At 43.8% G+C, this 19,294-nt stretch overlaps 1 protein-coding gene across 1 annotated transcript in view; it reads right to left on the bottom strand.

The window, feature by feature from the left end:
- SLC4A5 (solute carrier family 4 member 5) overlaps positions 1-16,157 on the bottom strand; it is a 111,996-nt gene extending 95,839 nt beyond the window's left edge. Inside the window, exons 1-2 of the mRNA XM_008064375.1 lie at positions 16,046-16,157; positions 13,480-13,546 (exon numbers count right to left, since the gene is read on the bottom strand). The gene's annotated coding sequence lies outside the window, so the exon portion shown is untranslated. The remainder of the gene's footprint in view (positions 1-13,479; positions 13,547-16,045) is intronic.
- Between the last annotated feature and the right edge of the window lie 3,137 nt (positions 16,158-19,294).

Below are 19,294 nucleotides of genomic sequence, written 5' to 3'. Positions count from 1 at the left end.
AGAAATAAGTAATATTATTATTCGCATTTTACAGATGAGGAAACTGAGGCACAGAGCGCTTAAATGACTACCCACATGGAGATACAAATCCAGTCTGTTTCTGGAATGATATAGCTCTTAGCCACAAGGCTAATAAATGGATCCTTTACTATAAAAATAACAGAAATATCAAAGTTGACTTTAAAAGAATTAGAAAACCTAAATTAACCAAAAAACATTAATTGAAATGATTGTGGGAAAGGCACTCCAATCAGTCATGTACTGATAATTATTGAAGCTGAATTATGGTGCAAGAGAGTCATTATCTTTTTTTCTTATTTTCTTTTTTATGTCTGAAATTTTTTCTATAGCAAAAAGAAAAATAAACACCAGGAGCAGATAATTTTTTTAGAAATTGTGTCTGGACCCTCTCTACTTATGCAAACTGATTCTCAAAAATAGAAAAAAAGGAAATAGAGGCAGGAGCAGATAACTTTTTTAGAAATTGTGTCTGGACCCTCTCTACTTATGCAAATTGATTCTCAAAAATAGAAAAAAAGGAAATAGAGGCAGTAGGTACATCTGAAGACCAGGATGTAGGGTGGGGCCGGAACACAGGGGGCTGAAAATCTGCCCAAGGAGGTGGTTAAATCCTCAAATCTCCAGCCGAGTTTGGTGGCTCAGCCTGTGGGAGGCCAAGGCGAGTGGATTGCCTGAGCCCACCTGGGCAACTTGGCGAGACTTTGTGTCTACAATAAATAAAAAATTAACCAGGCGTGGTAGCACGCACCTGCAGTTCTGACTACTTGGAAGGGTGAAGTGGAAGGATCGCCGGAGCCCAGCAGGTCGAGGCTGCAGTGGCTGAGCGTACCACTGCACTCCAGCCTGGGCAACAGAGTGAGACTCCAACTCAAATTAAAACAAAAAACAAAAAACCTCAGATCTCTCTCCTAGGCTCTCATCTCCTACAATGCCCCTCCTACCCCAGAAGATGAAGGGGTTAAGCCAGAAGACTCCTGGATGGCAGAGGGCAAGAAGGAGTAATTTCACTGGGAAACAAAAAAGATTTAAATAAAGACAGCCCCTTGGCCAGCCCTTTGCCTTCTGGGCTCCTAGAACACCAATAGAATCTTCAGCCTGTGGGAGTGAGATTGGAGGACTTACATATTCTAACATTTTGGGGGCTTCTAACAAAATGGTGAGGACTCCATCCAATTGTCCACTGTAAATCCATCATTCAACAAGTCTGGCCTGGCCACGTGACAGCTGTATGGTAGCGCTACTTTAAAATGCAAATGGCTAGCCAAGAATCACCAGAATGACAGACACTAAAACAAACAGGACAAGAAAAAGTCCAGAGAAACAGGAGCAGTGTAGGCAACCAAAGAAACCATCGAAAACTGTCATTGGTGCTCACTTCAGCAACACACAGTCTAGAACTGGACTGATACAGAGAAGATTAGCATGGCCCCTGTGTGAAGATGACATATGAAAACAAAAACTGTAGTTAACATCCTCAGGGAGACTGTCATAAATTTGTTTAATATAGTTGCTTACCTTGATATCCATTTTTAGGCCTAACATACATGAGCTGTTTGAAGTCAAGATAGTTGTCCTTCTTTGGTCTAACTAAAACTTCCCCACCCCATGCGATTGTTTGTGGTGTAGCCAGCTTGTTCCTCATCCCACTGGCCAAAACCTGAGACATACTCCACAGCTGCTGACCATGATAAACCTAATGGTCATCATAGAGTCATGTAAATAAACTTCCCCTTCACTTATGTTTTTGTTAAGCTAGCCAATCCACAACCTCCTCAGAAAGTCTAAAGGTTAAATGCCCACAGACCTTAACAAAGGCATAGTCTTTGTTAAGAGATCCTCTCTTTCTCCTTCCCCACTCTCTGCTCCTCCTCCTCTCTCTTCTCTCTCTCTCTCTCCAACCCCCTTCTCCCCTTCCAATTTCCTCTCCCCTTCCAATTTCCTCTCCCCACTGGGAGCACCCTTAGCAACCCCTACCCTCTCTGGGATCTGTAAGTGATAAATTTCTTCTGTTTCATGCCACTTTCTAGTAGTTTTTACTATGAGCCTAATCCCTTCCCCATCAGGACTCTACTAGAAAGTGGCTATATCTTGGCTTATGGCCACTCTCCAGAGACCTCTCAAGATCAAATTAGTGGAAATTAAAATAGAGACAAGAAAAGACATTGTATTCATGACAAAAAGAAAAACAGAAGGCTATGTACCTGTAAAGAAATGTATAAACTTTCAGAGAATAAGAAAGAACTCTTGGAAATTAAAAATATCTTAGAAGAAAAATTTCAATAAAAGAGTTGGAACATAAAATTGAAGTAATACATCAGATAATATCACACAAATACAAAGAGACTTGAAAAAATAATATGACAAGGCAAGGAAATTAGAGGAACCCAGGAGGGCCAAACCTCAAAGTAATGAGTACTCAAAAAAGAGATCAGAAAAAATAGTGAAGAGAAAATTATCAAGGAAATAACGAGAATATTTTCCAGAATTGAGGGATTTTAATGACCCAATTGAACAGGATTGCTCAGGGCACAGAAAAAATGAATTTTTAAAAAATCCAAGTCAAGTCACATCATCATGAGGTGTCAGAACATCATGGATAAAGATACCTTAAAAGCTTCCAGAAGAAAAAAATAAGTCACCTACTATGAATCAGACACACTAATTGGCATCAAACTGGGTGTGGTGGCTCATCCCTGTAATCCCAGCACTTTGGGAGGCTGAGGCTAAGGGATCATTTGAAGCCAGGAGTTCAAGACCAGCCTGGGCAACAAAACAAGTCCTCATCTCCACAAAAAACAAAAAAATTAGCCAGGTGTGGCGGCACATGCCTGTAGTTCCAGCTACTCAGGAGGCTGAGGCTGGAGAATCACTTGAGCCCAGGAGTTGGAGGCTGCAGTGAGCAGTGAGTATACCACTGCACTTGAGTCTGAGCAACAGAGTAAAAACTCTGTCCCCCACCCCCCAAAAAAGACATCAGATTTCACAATAGCTACAATGGAAGCTACAAGACAATGGAGTTGTGACTACAAAAGTGAAAAAATTATTTTCAACCTAGAATTCTTGTCCCAACTGAGCTATCAATCAAATGTGCAGGGAGAAATAAGGGCATTTTCAGACATAAAATCTTAATGCCCTTTACCTCTTGAGTGTCTTTTTGTAGGAAGTGATTGAAGAGGAAATCTAGCAAAATGAAGGACTAGGAAAGGAATTTAGGGTGGGGTGCAGTAGTGCATGCCTGTAATTCCAGCACTTTGAGCCCAGGAGTTTGAGACCAGCCTAGGCAACATAGCAAGACCTGTCCTCAACCCAAAAAAAATTTTTTTTTTTTTTAATTAACCAGGTGTGGTGGCACACCCCTGTAGTCGCAGCTACTCGGGAGGCTGAGGTGGAAGAATTGCTTGAGACCAGAAGGTTGAGTTTGCAATGATCTTTGATCATGTGGCTGCCCTCCAGACTGGATGATAGAGAGAGAAAATAAAAAAGAGAAAGAAAGAAAGGAATGTAACTCCAGAAATTGGGATTCACCACAAAAGACTGCCAAAGGTAAGTCCCAGGAGAAGAACTATGCAGCAACCCAGAGAGCGGCAAGCACTTCTGTGAGCAGGAAGACAGGTCTTCAAGAAGAAACCTGAATCTGAAAAACACTCACGATGTGTTTGACTGTAGTCAGAGGATATAAAAAAATCTGTCAAGAACGGAGTCATAGAAAGGAAAGGGAATTATGGCATACTATATTCAACTGTGAGCAATGTTTATGTAGTCATAATAAATCAGGTGAGTGTTAATTTTACCAAATACAGTGATAGAAGCAGAATAGGTATCCCACCAGTGAGCGATGCTATGCTGCTGTTTATGGCAGGTGTCTATTCTTAGTGGTCAAGTATCCATTTTGGTTGGTCAGTGTCAATGCCACATTGGTTGTTAAATATTTCCGATATCTGCACTGGATGTAACTATTTGGCGAGTGTGCAGAGATGATGCTGCTAGCTTCCAGCCTGATGTCCATCCCCCTTTTAGCTCTGATTTTCTGATTTCTGCTCTGCCACACTAGCACTGTCACCAACTAAAAATAATCACTCCCCTCAAGATGTCTTTTAGTTCGCTCTTGCCAAAGAGATACAGGAGAAAGAACCTGAGGATGGAGTCCCTTCCTAGATAAAACCTCTGCAGGAGAAAGACCCTTCACTTCTTCTTCTTTGTTCCTGGATAGGATTGCCAGGTTTAGCAATTAAGAACCCAATTTGCTCAGCCTGTAATCCTGCACTTTGGGAGGCAGAGGTGAGTGAATTGCCTGAGCCCGCAGGTTCAAGACCCGCCTAGGCAACTTGGCGAGAACTCGTCTCTACAGTAAATCAAAAAACTTAGCCAGGTGTGGTAGCATGCGCCTGTAGTTCCAGCTACTTGGAAGGCTGAGGTAGAAGGATCACCGGAGCCCAGCAGGTCGAGGCTGTGGTGGCCGGGAGCGGCCACTGCACCCCAGTCTGGGTGACTGAGTGAGACTCCAACTCAAAAAAAAAAAAACACAATTTGCAGCTGGGCTTGGTGACTCAGCCTGCATCCCAGCACTTTTGGAGGCCGAGGTGAGTAGATCAAGACCAGCCAGGACAACTTGGAAAGACTGCGTCTCTACAATAAATAAAAAATTAGCTGGGTGTGCTAGCATGCACCTGTAGTTCCAGCTACTTGTAAAGCTGAGGCAGAAGGATCACTGGAGCCCAGCAGGTGGATGCTGGGGTGGCCGTGAGTGTGCCACTGCACTCCAGCCTGAGTGACAGAGTGAGACACCAACTCAAAAAAAAAAAAATACAATTTGCCCAATTAAATTTGAATATCAGATAAACAATAAATAATTTTTTAGCATAAGCATATCCCGTGCAATATTTGGGCCATACTTACACTAAAAATTATTAGTCAGTTATCTGAAATTCAAATGTAGCTGGGTAAACAGTATTTTTTTTTTTTTGAGTTGGAGTCTCACTCTGTCACCCAGACTGGAGTGCAGTGGCCACTCCCGGCCACCGCAGCCTCGACCTGCTGGGCTCCGGCGATCCTTCCGCCTCAGCCTTCCGAGTAGCCGGAATTATAGGCATGTGCTACCACGCACGGCTGATTTTTTGATTTATTGTAGAGATGAGGTCTCGCTGCCCAGGCAGGTCTCGAACCCGCGGGCTCAGGCAATCCACTCACCTCAGCCTCCCAAAGGCGCGGGATTACAGGCTGAGCCACCGAGCCTGGCTGGTAAACTGTATTTTATCTAGCAAACCTATCCCTGGAGCATAGAAGGGCAGGGACCATCTTGTCATCATGGACATGAAAGCCACATACTAACTATGACTACAAGGAGAAAAAGGAGCCTAGGTCGTTAATGTCTTCATGCTACCAGTGTGGGATGTTATGGGGAATAATGAAACCACTTAGTTGTTTAAACTACTACAGTTAACTTTTCTGCCATGAAAACCCTAACTAGGTCACATGACAAAGGACTCTGGGAAAGTATGTTTTAGCTGGGTACATAAGATTGAGCCTGTCCAGTGTGGTGGTTTCTGAAAGAACTAGAAATTGACCTTCCATATGACCCAGCAATTCCCCTATTGGGAATATACCTGGAGGAACTCAAATCACTCTACAAAAAAGATACCTGCATACATATGTTAGTTGCAGTTCTATTCACAATAGCAAAAACACGGAACCAACCAGGCTGCCCATCGAAGCTGGACTGGATAAAAAAAAAAAAAAAAAGTGGGACATATACACAACAGAATATTATGCAGCCATAAAGAAGAACAAACATATGGCCTTTGCAGAAACTTGGATGGATTTAGAGTCAATCATACTCAGTGCTCTATCACAGAAACAAAGAACAGAGTACCATATGTTCTCACTCATAAGCAGACCTTGAACAATTACAATAAGAAAGCGATTGACAGTAGTGGAAAACTGTCAGGGGAGGAGTGGTGGGACTGGCAGTTGAGGGAAACTGCTAGGGGAGGGAGAGGCATACCTCGTCAACAAGGGTACCTGCATAATCAACGTTTGTATACCTAACCCTGAATTGTACCCAAAATCTTTATTAAAAAAAAAAAAAAAATTGCGTCTATTGGTAAAGGAAAAGAGGTGAATGGGCATTGGACAGTCATTTAGCAATGTCTGCTACATTGTCTGGTGTCCATTCCCTTCTCTTTTCACCTGTTTATAGAGCCTCATTTTGTCCAGGTAGAGACACAAGGCTCTTGATTGCCAGTAGTCACCTTCTCTAGCCTCAGGCATGAGTTTCGATCTGTATTAAACCATTCATGGCAATCTGGTTGCCCTTGGCCTGCCACTAATTTGAGAAGTATTCATGTGACCCTATTCTAGCAAATGATATTTAAGTGGAGGTCCACTGGGTAGGGCTTCCAGGAAAGTTTTTCTTTTTCCTTTCTTTCCTTCTCTCCCTCTCTCTCTCTCTTTTCTGAGTCAGGGTCTCATTCTGTCCCCCAGGCTGGAGTGCAGTGTACATGAGCACGATGATCATGGCTCATAGCAGCTTCGACCTCCCGGGCTCAGGCGATCCTTCCACCTCAACCTCCCAACTAGCTGGGACTATAGGCCAGCATCACAACACCTGGCTAAATTTTTGGTTTTTTGTAGAGATGAGGTTTTACTCTGTTGCCCAGACTGGTCTTGAACTCCTGGTATCAAGCAATCTGCCTGCCTCAGCTTCCCAAAGTGAGCCACTATGCCTGACCAGGAAAACTTTTCTTTTCCTAATAAAAATGACAGACACAAGCCAGGCGTGGTGGCTCACACCTATAATCCCAGTGCTTTGGGAGGCGGAGGGAAGAGGATCACTTGAGGTCAGGAGTTTGAGACCACCAGCCTGGGCAACAAAGCGAGATCCCTATCTCCACAAAAATTAGTTGGGCATGTAGTACAAACCTGTAGTCCCAGCTACTTGGGAGGCTGAGGCAGGAGGATTGCTTGAGCCCAAGAGTTTGAGACTGTGGTAAGTTGTGCACTGCACTCCAGCCTGGATGTCAGACTGAAACCCTGTCTCAAAAAAAAAAAAAAGACACAGTTGGAATGCACAATTTGTCCCTTGCCCTCCCCACTTTTGGCACAGATGTTGAGACTGAAAAGAAGCAGCCATCCTGCCACAATAAAGTGGAAGGCCTGAAGTCCAAAGGCACAGGCCAGGGACAAAGCAGGAGGATAGAACAACATCAAAGATAGAAAATCATGAGCTCCGGACTGCTTAGGTCTGGACTTCTTGTTATTTGAAAAAAATCTATACATTTGAACTCTTAGCCAGGTTTTACATTACTTTTAACTGAGACCTTCCCGCTGATATACAATGGATATGGGACAGTTCAAATGAATGAACTAGATTTTTGTGTATTAATATGTATAAATCTCAAAAACATAACGTGTAAAGCTGTAAAGCACACAAAATGATATTAATTATATATAATTTTAAGATAAAATACTACCAATATTGCTTGTAGCTACATTTCTAAGTAATAAAAGCATAAAATCATGCAGAGTAATGATACACACTAATTTCAGGTTACTTCTGGGGAGGGATGCGGTTTAATGATGATCTTTGATATTTTGGATAGATATACATATAGATATAAAGCAAATATGATAAAATACTAACATTTGTCAATTCTGTACAGTGATATATGAATATCTCTTATATTGTACAAATTTGAGATATTTTATTATTAGTAGTAGTAGTACTTTTAGAGACAGGGTCTTGCTCTGTTACCCAGGCTGGAGTGCAGTGGCATGGTCATAGTTCACTGTAGTTTCAAATTCCTGTGCTCAAGTAATCCTCCTGCCTAAGCCTCCTAGTAGTAGGGACTACAGGTACATTCCACCATGCCCAGCTAAATTTTGTAGACATGGAGTCTCACTATGTTTGCCCAGGTTGGTCTTGAACTCCTGGCCTCAAGCAATCCTCCCACCTCAGCCTCCCAAAGTGCTGGGATTACAGCCATTATTAAAATTTTTTTTTTTTTTTTGAATTGGAGTCTCACTCTGTCGCCTAGAGTGCAGTGCACACTCCCAGCCACCGCAGCCTCGATCTGCTGGGCTCCGGCAATCCTTCCGCCTCAGCCTTCCAAGTAGCTGGAACTACAGGCACACGCTACCATGCCCAGCTAATTTTTTTGATTTATTGTAGAGACGAGGTCTTGCCAAGTTGCCTGGACAGGTCTCGAACCTGAGGGCTCAGGCAATCCTCTCGCCTTGGCCTCCCAAAGTGCTGGGATTGCAGGCTGAGCCCCCGAGCCCAGCTGACATTTGACCTAAAAACAGTAATGATATGTCTATAATGGGAGGATTTTATTACCTATTTTGAGTTGATTGGAGTACAGTGGCACAATCACAGCTCACTGCAGCCTTGACCTCCTGGACTCAGGCAATCCTCCTGTCTCGGTCTCCCAAGCAGCTGGGACTACAGGCGCACGCCATCAAGCCTGGCTAAATTTTTTATTTTTTGTAAAGACACGGTTTTGCTATGTTGCCTAGGTTGGTCCTTTGGTTGGACTCAAGAGATCCTCCTCCCTTGGTCTCCCAAAGATTTGGGATTACTGGCGTGAGTCACTGTGCCTAGCCAAGGGATGATATATGAGGGGAGACCCCAAAAGACCCTAATTTATTTATTAAAACTTGTATATTTATTCTTATATGTTTAAACTTTGATCACCTTCAAAGTACTCTCAATATACCTATCAAGACACTTTTTCCATCGCTCAAAACAGTTTTTGTGCTCATCAATTTTGATGCCTTTTAGTGCTTCTGCCATTTTTTGTTTTGCTTCTTCCACATTGGCAAAATATTTCCCTTTGAGGACTTTTTTCATGCAGGGAAACAAAAAAGTTGCTTGGGGTGAGATTAGGTGAATAGGGAGGGTGGGGCACAAGGGTCATACTGGTTTTAGTGGAAAACTGCTGAACATTTAGTGTGGTGTGGTGGGCAGGTGTGTTATCATCAGTCACCTGTTTGCTACAACTTGAGATGTTTCTTCCACAAATTGTGGTGCAACCTTCTCAAAACTTCTAGATAAAAACTTCGGTTGACGTAATCCAGAGGAACAAATTGTACAATTTGTACTAAAAGGGGCTCACCCTCCAAAAGGTAATTGCGGGTTTTGCAGGGCCCCCCTCATATTCATATTGGAAGTATAAAGTAGAGATGGGTGTCGTGTAAGGTAGTTAAATATGAGTGGGCGCAGTGGCTCACACCTGTAACCCCAACACTTTGGGAGGTGGAGACGAGAGGATTGACTGAGCCCAAGGGTTCAAGAGCAGACTACTTGTTGAGACCTTGTCTCTAAAATACACCCCAAAATTGCCAGGTGTGGTGGTACATGTCTGTAGTTCTAGCTACTTGGAGGGCTGAGGTGGAAGAATTACTTGAGCCCAGCAGGTTGAGGCTGCAGTGGCTGTGAGCATGCCACTGCACTCCAGCCTGGGTGACAGAGTGAAACCCCAACTCAAAAAGTAAAAAAAGTTAAACATCTAAAAAAATAAAAATGACCAATATCTAACTATGATAAATAGCAGGAATAATTATTACTATTATTATTATTATTAGAGGGTTGTAGGCAATGACAAAAGCTAACAGAATTCCGAGTGACTGTCTCTGGGAAGTAGAACTGTATGGGGAAGCTGGGATAGAGTTCTATTGCTTATCATGTGTCCCTACATGTGTTAATTGGCTTTTAAATTATGGTTACATATTATTTTTATTTTAAACATGTTAAGGCAAATAATTGAATATGATACATGTGTTTCCACTTTATGTGATAATTGCATCCTTGAAAAATAATGGTTAAATCTATTTGCTCAAAGTGAATCATGTTTAAAATACTTAGCAGAACTACAGAACTAAGAGCCCCTGAAGGCAATGGTTCTTAAACTTGAACATGCATCAGAATCACCTGGAACACTTTTTTTTCTGTTTTCTTTCCTTCTTTCTTTTCCATTTTTCTTTCTTTGAGACAGGATCTCACTCTGTCTCCCAGGCTGGAGTGCAGTGGCCCAATCAGAGTTTACTGCAGCCTCCATCTCCTGGGCTCAAGTGATCCTTCTGCCTCAGCCTCCTGAGTCAAGTTGCTGGGATTGGAAGCATGAACCACTGAGCCTGGCTCTGGAGGACTTGTTAAAATACAGATTGCTGGGTTTCTGATTCAGTAGATATAAGGTGGGACCTGGGAATTTACATTTTCAACAGTTTCCCAGCTGACACTTATGCTGCTGATCCAGGAACCCCATTTTAAAGAGAAGAAATAACTCTCCATTTATATTTTCTCGAACCCGTGGGCTCAGGCAATCTTCTCACCTCAGCCTCCCAAAGTGCTGGGATTATAGGCATGGGCCACTGTGCTGGGCCTCAATTTATATTTTCTATATTTTCTATGGTGTCTTACTGAAAGCTGTTCTCTTCCTCCAGAGAGGGCTAACAGATTCCCCTTCCCCTAGAGATCCGCCTCCAAAGGGTTTAGGGAATGATACAACCTCTCCCCATCACCAAGCAGGAAAGGCCATGTGACCCAGTCCAGCCAAACACTCTCCATTCCCAGCCACAGAGATTGGTTCAGGGATGGTCCATGTCCCAAGCTGAACCAATCAGAATTCATCCCAGGACATTTCTGCTTTATTCATCCAAAAACGCTGCTCACTCTGGCATTACTAAGCTGATAAGCTTGGGAGTTACTATTTTGCCTGTCACATGGAGGGAAGCATTCAAGAAAAGTAGAGAAACAGAGTACTGATAACACTGTGACTCCCTGAGTCAGTTAATTCTGAACCAGCCTTCTCGGTTGCGTTGAGCTGTTAAATTCACTTTTATTTTTTCCTCATGTTTGAGTTAGGTTTCTGAGGTTTGCAATCGAGCTCCTGACTAACACAAATGAAACAGAGTTTTCTAGCATGTTTTAGAACATGTTCTTTCATATTGGAAGTCCTGTGGCTTCTCAGATTGGAAAACAAACAGAAGTGAAAACAAAATGACAACACATATGCAAATAGAGAAGGCAACTCTACAAAACTCCAGAAGTATGGAGATATAATGAAGCTAACATTCAGGTAGACACATACCTTCCAATGAGACCTCCTCCTCTTCCCCCCTCCCCTCCTCTGTTCTGGGTCTCACCTTCTCATAACTCCCAGAAGTAGACAGAAGTAGGAGAAGGGCCCAGGTTATCCCACAATCTTCTTCAAAGGAAGTCATCCATCTGAAACTGAGTGTTGGCTATATAGAAAGTGTTTGGATTATCTATTGCTCTGACTGGCAGCTGTGTTGCCCTCCACAAAAGTCCCAACCTAACCCATGAAACGGAATTTCTATCTCTGGCGTTTCATATAATGCATATTGATTTTATGTCAGATATTTTGCTTTCATCATCTCATTTAATTCCCACTAAAATTCAGCGAGGTACGTACTTTTTACTCCCATTTTACAGATAAGGAAATGGAGACTAATCATTAAATTAAGTGATAGATCACAGAACCAATCATGTGGTGCCCGGATTCAAACCAGATTATCTTTTGTTTCCAAACCCAAGGAAGGAAGGACGGAGGGGAGGCAGGGAGGGAGGGAAAGAAAGAAGGAGGGAGGGAAGAAGGGAAGGGGGAGAGAGGGGAAAGAGAAGTGAAGATGAAGTTTACTAGAAGAAGTCTGGTTTGGATTTCTAATAGTCTACCTCTTCTGGGTTCCAGGCCCTTCGTGACACCTGGCTGAATTCCTGTCCACAAGACCTCCCAATGGTCTTATAATAAATCCCTCTTTCCTCTTCAGTTAGCTTTAGTTGATTTGAGCTACTTGCATCCCAAGAGTACTAACCAGTACAGCTACCCACTACAATGCCTTACCAAAGGAATTGTGCTGGCAACACATCAGCCTCCGGCATGCAGCAAATAAAAGAATCTGTAACAGCAGTTTTTCCTGCAACCAGTCCCTCCCCTGCCCAAGTAGTCACCATTATTCTCCCATCTGTCTCTAGAGCATAATTACCTTGATGATGCGCGTGACTCTATGGTGACAGAGCACACCAAATTCTCTTCTATCTTGAATCAAAGGTCACTTTCCATTTCACTGCTCCTACCACCAGCCTGAAATCACATCTGGGATCCCTGAGAAGCCAAAACCCTATTGATGAAAATCAATATCCTAAGCCTGTAAAACTAAGGGCCAGAGTGCTAACCCGGAGAGCAGATACTCAGGCTTCCTGCTCAAGCAAGCTTCATGTCCAGCGCACCAAAGAGGTAGTGACACAGTCAGCCTTAAAGAGGGGCAGCATGTTTTAGTCATCAGAACCCAAGCGATGGAATCATCTGGCATTTAGGTGCTCACACCTTCTCCATCCACAAGGGCACATCACTTCAGTCCTACAAATACTTATTGAGTATCCACTTTGGTCCATATATTTGCACTAGACACTGGGAACAGACCAAGCAGTTGGTTAAGGAAGAGGTGCAAAGCATGGTCCTAAATCCTTAAGATCAGGTATCTGTGTGTCTGGAAGAAAACTGACTAGAAAAAAGGTTGTACCACATTTATTCGTCAGCTTTTTGGGAGCTTTTTCTTCCACTCTGTCTTTTAAGCCATGACCTTGATTTCCAAGAATTCTAGACCAGCCAACATAGTATCCGATGAGCCTCTCTGATAGCTCGACATATTTCAGAAAAGGACTTCCCCAAGGGCTTATCTGGAATTATTTTTGTGAACTGAATCGACAAGAATGACACAGGGTCATGCTGGGCTTTAGAAAGCTAAGCTAGAAGCCAGGGAAAGGCCACCCTCCCAACTAGTGGCTTGTCCATTGCCTCGGGGCCCTGCAGACTGAAACACTACCATGCACGCCCCAGGAAAGAGAGGACAAAACAGCAAACAGAATCTCTCTAAGCAAGCTAGCAGTTCCAAAACTTAAAGGTATCATATCCAAAACCTAAAAACAAAGACAAGTAATGAAAGGAAGCTAGCTGTTATTGTTTCTATCGTGAGATGTTACATGAACAGATGTAATTTATTTTCCTGTGGGTTTTCTGAGGAAGAGGCAAGTTTTGGGGATTCCACTTCATTAAATATTTCAGCCAGTCTCACAAATTTGACAAAGACAACAGGAATTTATACGCATAGAGGAGAGAAAGACTCTCAGTTCCATCAGATGAGAACAAGAGAGAGAACCAGCTCAACAGTGTCAGACGGAACAAGTCTCAGGGCAGTTCTGTTAATTTGGAGTAAGATTTTATACCTCAAACCAATGAACTCAAGGCACCAGGGTGACAAAAACAGTAAAATGTTCAAGGAAAGGCAAATCTCCAATGCTCATTTGGAGGCTTTGCCCAGTTTTCCTGGTATTCTCCTTCTCAGTGTGTGTGAAGCTCAGAGTGTTCGTATCATGAAGCACATTTCCCATTCCTGCACTGCTCTGTCTACTCTCTCTGAAACTTCAAGCTGCAAACTTACCTTTGTGTTCTTAGCACTGGAAACCAGGATCCAGATCCCAGCGAGGCCAGAACTACTTGCTTTGTTCCTGTTGGGTGGCAAGAAGGGCTCTCTGTGGTTTCCAGACTGAACAGTATTTGGGGCATTGGAGATTGACTTCTGGGGCTCAGTGGCGGCCAGCCATGTGACCAAGGTGGGGGGAGGGACGCTCCTGCAGGGTCAGGGATGGATGCCTGGTTGACTGACAGACCAGGGTAGAGCAAGGTCTGAACAGAGCTGGCCATGATCACAGGCAGATGTCTTTGCTCTAAATTTCCCTTTGGGTTTTAACTTGATCTTTTTAGGGCAGTGGTATATTCCAGCCTTGATTTTGAAATGCTGGCTTATCTCCCTGCATTGTTTTATCCAGATCCTTTTAGGATTCTGGCTTGGAGGGATGTTAGAGCTGGAAGAGAACTTGGAGAATCCAGCTCTACCCCATGGTTTCCCATTCTATACAGGGAAAACCAAGGCCCAGAGAGGAGTAGTGACATTTCCAGAAGCCTACAGAGACCTGGGCCTGTTGTTACATACTGGGGTGATCCCAGTTGGCTCAAAATTACAGCTCACTTGAATGTCTCCAAATTTTAGACTGTTAGAACTTTGAGGAGCACTGAGATGCTGGTAAAGTATCTTATCACATTGCAGGTACTTAGATGTACAGCTGTCAGATTAGGTGATGGCTTAGAAATAGTGGCAGTCTTTACTTATAGTCAGTGAGTGTCAATAAACATATATACTCATTTTTAGCTCTCTCAACCTAAATCTTCATAAAATGCTCCAAGATGATCTTTTTGGAAGGATCGGGTAATATCAAAAGCTAGAGACTCTTAAAATTTCATCTCAAAAACCTTGAAGGCCTCTCTACACTACAGCCATGTGGGTGGCCTTCTAGTTCATACCTGCCACTTCCCCCACAAGAACGGCTGCTGGCTTTCTGCTGACAAAAGAAGAAGTGGTGGTAACAATGGAGGGAATGATGGAGGCAGAGGTTGGCTGTAGAAGTTGCAGTGTAATGGTGGCGGTATAGATGGAAGTGGAGAGGTGTCGATGGAGGTGTGAGAGGTAGATGGAGTGTGAGGTGTAGAAGGAGGTGTGAATTGTAGCTGGAGGTGTGAGATATAGATGAAGGTGGCAAGGTATAGAGGGAGGTGTGAGGTATACATGGGGGAGTGAGGTGTAGATGGAAGTGTGAGTTGTAGATGGAGGTGTGAGGTGTAGATGCAGGTTCACAGTGTAGGTGTAGATGGAGAAGGTGAGGTGTAGATGGTGGTGTGAGTTGTAGAAGGATGTGGTGATGTGTAAATAGGGTGTGAGGTGTAGAAGTTATGGTGAGGTGTAGACGAGGGTGTGAGGTGTAGCCAGAGCTGGTAAGGTATAGAAGGATGATGGAGGATGTAGGGGCAGTGATGGTGATGGAGGAAGGAGTTCAAAATTCTCTGAAGGATGGGATAGGAGATTCTTGTTATTATATGCCGATAACCCTGAATTAATCTGACCTCTTCTGATTACAGGCATCAAATGGCAAAACTCCACCACTGGGAGCCTGGAGAACCTTATTGTGTCCCCAGAGTTGTGTTACCTTTGGGGAATCACTTCACTTCTCTGGGCCTCAGTTTCTGGGGAGCAGACCTGCATTTACTGTAAGGAGGTTGGGGAAACCTATCTCTCTCTCTCCCTTCAAGCATTCTTCTTGCCCTATTAAGCAGGCGCTTCTGTCTGTTCTGAAGTCTAGAGAGAAGTACTCTCACCTGTCTACCTCCTACCCCATTCTATCTAACAAAGGATGAATGGTTCATGTGTTGGGCGAATGAAATTGGCACATGTCATGACTCAGATTGTCTGGGTTTCCTCCCTCTGGGAACTTCCTGCCCACAGAAGACCCATCTTTCCTTCTTCTCCTCTTCTTTTCATGGTAAACGCCCTAGGGCAGGTTCCTGCCTTGTGGGACCGGAGAGTCTTCCAGTTCTGGGTGGATAGGTTTGACCCTAGGGGAAAGAATTAGGAAACCCAACGGTACATTCAGAACAACATGTTCCAATCAGCTTTAGCTGCTGTTAATTTGTTTTAAGTCCTAACTGCTTGACTTCTGTCTCTTATTTCTCATGTGCATAGAGGGAACTTAAAGACTGTGAACAAGCATCACCTTCAAAGTCTAGTACTGATGAATTAATAAAAGAGCCTGCATAGAATAGATCTTACGTTTCTTTCAAGCTCTAATTACGTTTCTAAGTGGACTTGTCTCTGGTGCAAAACAAACATATTGACGGAGCTGGGTGAGATGCAGAGACTCTTAGTGGACAACTTGCTAAGCTCTGACTCCTTCTCTCCTGCCTTCTAGCTGGGTAAAGACCTCTGATCTTTGTACATCCTCCTCTTCTGCCCATACCCAGCTCCTTATGGCTTCATTTACTTCCCCTTCTAGCCTACACCTCATGATACATCCCTTCCTATCTTCCCTCATTGATACTCATAACCCCTTATACACACCCTGCTTATCTAGAACCTTTACCCACAAGAAGCTCCCCACGAGCTGGCCAAGATTCACTGCAGCATGTGTAATTTTTGGTTTCCAGATTGTTTGTGCCAAGCTTTGGCAGGTGGTACAATACTGGCTGCCCCAGATTCTTGTCTGCTTTAGCTGCTTTTGAACTGTGTCCAGGGTTGAGAAGGGAACATACTGTGATGGTGTAAGAACGCTGTGGGAATGCAAAAAGAGATGAGAGATAAAGAGATGCCGAGAAACCCTAGAGGCCCAGCCCAGGTGGTGCTGTGGATAGATCCTCTCCCTTCGCCTTCTCTGGCTACTCCGTGGTCGTTGCTATGACCTGTGACCTTGGCTCACGCTGCACCAGCCACAATCCAGGTCTTGCTGGACTTCTAACACCCCAAGCTCATTCCCACCCAGGGCCTTTGCACTTACTGTGCCCTCAGCCTTCAGCATGACTTGCTCCCTCGCGTCAAATGTAATCTACCCAGGAACACCTTCCCCAACCAGCCCACCTAAAATGCCCCTCTCTGGGCCTTCATTCTGCTTTAATTGTCTAGATGGCATTTCTATTCAAAACCAAATTTTGTGTTTTGTTTTTCATTTATTGTCTGTTCCTCTAATTATGGCAGGGACTTTGTCTTGTTCACTGATGAATCTCTGATACCTAGCTGGCTCATTCAAATCCCAGCTTCACTGCCTGTGGGATCTTAGGCAGGTTGCTCCTCTCCCTCCCCCCCGCCACACACACCCCACTTCAATTTTCTTAACTGAAAAAATGAGAATAATAATCCTATCAACCTCAAGGGTCGTTATAGGAACAAATGTGAAATCTTAAGTCAGTGTCTAGCCCACAGGGAATAATCAGTATGATTATATTATTATAAGTATTACACTCCCATGAAGTTCATGGCATGACTTCCCCAGGAAGTGGAGAGGAGGATGGCATTCTCAGCAGTTTCCAAGAATGGAATGTCTTTGTTGCTCTGAAAACCAAGCCCTGATCTCTCCTCTTGCCAGTTCTCTGCTGCCCTCTGAAGGCCTGCAGTGGAGGCAGGCAGAAAGCTGGCTGAGGTGGGGACGCTACAGATTATGTATTTCCCACAGAGAAGAATGAGGCTTTGCTGGATGAAAGTTCCACTACTGAAGCCAGCCAGAACCCACGGAGGCAGCTTGGGCCTTGGCAGAGCTGCCACCAGAGCCAACATTTGGCAAACGCAATTGGGAATCACTGAGGCCATGGAGAAGCTGTGGGTACCTGGGAACTCCTTCAGCTAGGCCCCGAAATGGACTCAGAGCTGGGGTTTAGCCAGGGCCCGGGATTTCCTTTCTCTCCCCCAAGGCCGTCTTCCTTAGCTAGGACAGAGTGCTCTGGTCACCTCGGCCAACCTGCACCACCCTAGAAAGCTGCTCCTCACCCTGTGTCTTACTTCCTGTCGGAGCGTATGCCGCCAGGTAGGCCAAGTGATCCTTATGCTGTCAGCTTAAAATGAGAAGACTGTGGAAAGTCACTCCTTTGGAGACATCGGGGAGGTGACTCACTAACAAGAACCTGGAGACACCAACACTGTCTAAGCAAAAGATATAATGGAAGAAAATATTTTATTTTCAATAGTAACAAACACCCCAAAACAACCCTAAACTTGCCTAGAAACATATATCTTCTATGAGAATATATGGCAAAACTTTGCCAAGAAAAGTATAGTAAGGCGCCATATTTCTGGATGAGAAAACTGAATAGGGCAAATATGCTAAATATTGAGAAATTTATATACATTTTAAATACAATACCAAGGGCATTTTGGATGAAAATGACCAAAAAGACCCATGGCCTATGTATTAGCTTAGAATGTATCGAGCTTTTACTATATGCCAGGCTCTTTACCTCAGTTAATTCTCAAAGCAACCCTGTGAGGTCATTACTAACATTTATGAAGGAGAATGCTGGGCAGTGGTTAAGAGCAAAGTGATGGCATTACTTTGGGCAAATTACAACTGTGAGGCATAGCTTTCTCATCTGTAAAATGGGAATAATAGTAGCTATCTCATAGATTTATGGTCAGGATTAAATGAGCTAATATACAAAAAACATTTAGAACAGTGCTTGGCAAGTGTAAGCACTTAATTGATATGAACTATTATTATTTTCACTTACAGATGAGAAAAATAAAGCTCAGAGAGGATGAGGTAACTCGCCCGAATTCATACAGCTGGTAACTAGCTGGCCTGGCCTAGGGAGTGAGGACAGGGAGGATTGTCTACAAGATGTAAAAAAGTCTAATAGTGAAAACAGAAAGCACATCTTATAGAATACATTTTTATGTGCCTTGCAAAATGATGCTCTGAAATATCATCTAATGCCTTCTCCTGCCTAATATTTCCTTCACTGGTTCTCCTTTCCCCTGTCCAAATAGCCAAGCCATTCCATGCCTATTGCCCCAGGAAGGCCATGTAAAATTAGAGAGAAGAAGTCAAGGAGCCTCTCTCCTTAGGGGAATAGAAAAGACTCCTGGCCGAGACCTAGACCAAAGTGTGGGAACAAATGGTCATGAGAAAGATCAAGGTTATCCCCTATCCCTCATATCCAGAAGGATTTCTCGGGATGAGGACAAGAGGTGGAGGGAACCTGAGCAATGTTGATGCTGGTGGGTCCTGGAGACCAAGGTTCTGATTCCTGCTCCCTGGGAGCAGTGTGGGTGACAAGGCAGCATCCCTCATGCACCTGTAGGCCTGAGAGCAGAGAGGGCCTGTGTCTTGCTTCCCAGGGAGAAAGAGGATGGCTGCTGGTTGTATGTGGGCTAAGAGGGTCCCAGGCAAGCTCGCTGAGGCAGCATGAAGAGGCAGAGAGACTCTGACCTCCATGATAACCTGCAGGTATCAACCACCAAGAGCCAGACAGGACAAGTACAGATGACTTCAAGGGCAGAGGTCCTTGTGGGTCCCTGAGAATCTAGAACGCTGCATTCCATCCTACCCCACCCCATCCTCAAAATGGAAACTGTGAAGGAAGTCCAGAACCAACTGGAATTGAGTGTCAGTACCTTTTTAAAAATAGGAGCTCAAATATAGATGGAGAGATTATTGGTTTTTGTTTATGGGTTTGCTTTTATTTATTTGTTTATTATTTTTATTTTATTATTACTATTTTTTTGAGATGGAGTCTTACTCTGTCACCGAGGCTGGAGTGCAGTGGCATGCTCATGGCCACCGCAGCCACAACCTGCTGGGCTCAGGCGATCCTTCCCCTCAGCCTTCCAAGTAGCTGGAACTATAGGCGTGTGCCACCACACCCAGCTAATTTTTTGATTT

This window comes from Carlito syrichta, unplaced genomic scaffold, assembly GCF_000164805.1.
Source record: "Carlito syrichta isolate Samal-C Ts95f unplaced genomic scaffold, Tarsius_syrichta-2.0.1 Scaffold307324, whole genome shotgun sequence".
Lineage (NCBI taxonomy): Eukaryota > Metazoa > Chordata > Mammalia > Primates > Tarsiidae > Carlito > Carlito syrichta.
This window is presented reverse-complemented; position numbering and strand designations above follow the sequence as displayed.